General features: G+C 68.9%; 1 protein-coding gene across 1 annotated transcript in view; it reads left to right on the forward strand.

Annotated features, from left to right (window-relative positions):
- The window catches only part of HTRA2 (HtrA serine peptidase 2), a gene marked incomplete at its 3' end in the record, with an annotated part of 22,473 nt that overhangs the window by 487 nt on the left and 21,471 nt on the right, over nucleotides 1-515 (forward strand). The window lies entirely within an intron of this gene.

A 515-nucleotide genomic window follows, 5' to 3' on the forward strand; every position in this document is an offset into this window, starting at 1 on the left:
GGGGTCGGTGCCAGCCAAGGCCACTCAAGAGCACGGGTCAGGCCCATTGGAAACTCACCCCAGCCCGAGGGTCAGCACGTGGCTGAGCAGCAGCGAGGGGATGAGAAGCAGCAGCAGCTCCGAACTGAACAGTCCCTTCTTCCTCCCCACTGCACCGCCCTGCAGGCTCCACAGCACTGGCTGGGGGGAGCACACAAAGGCAAACTCCCTGGGAAAAGTGCACGGTTAAAGGGGGCAGGAGGGAAGAGGGCAGAGCACAGCGGGGGTGTGCGGGGCCGCAGGACGGGGGCGGCGAGGCTGACAGCAAGGGTGGGGGACAGCAGGACGCGCTGCTGGGGACATGGGCCTTACTTCGGAGACAGACGCTGAGGGCGGCAGGCGCAGGCCCAGCCCAGGGATGCCGGCAGGCGCCGCTCCTTCCGCTCAGCTTCCTCGGGCACATCCTGCTGGGAGGAGGCAGAGGGCAGGTGAGGGCAGGGGCACGGCCAGCACGGCCCGTGGGGCAGGCCTGGGGC

Source organism: Egretta garzetta, unplaced genomic scaffold, assembly GCF_000687185.1.
Source record: "Egretta garzetta isolate BGI_Z169 unplaced genomic scaffold, ASM68718v1 scaffold957, whole genome shotgun sequence".
In the NCBI taxonomy this organism is placed as follows: Eukaryota; Metazoa; Chordata; class Aves; order Pelecaniformes; family Ardeidae; genus Egretta; species Egretta garzetta.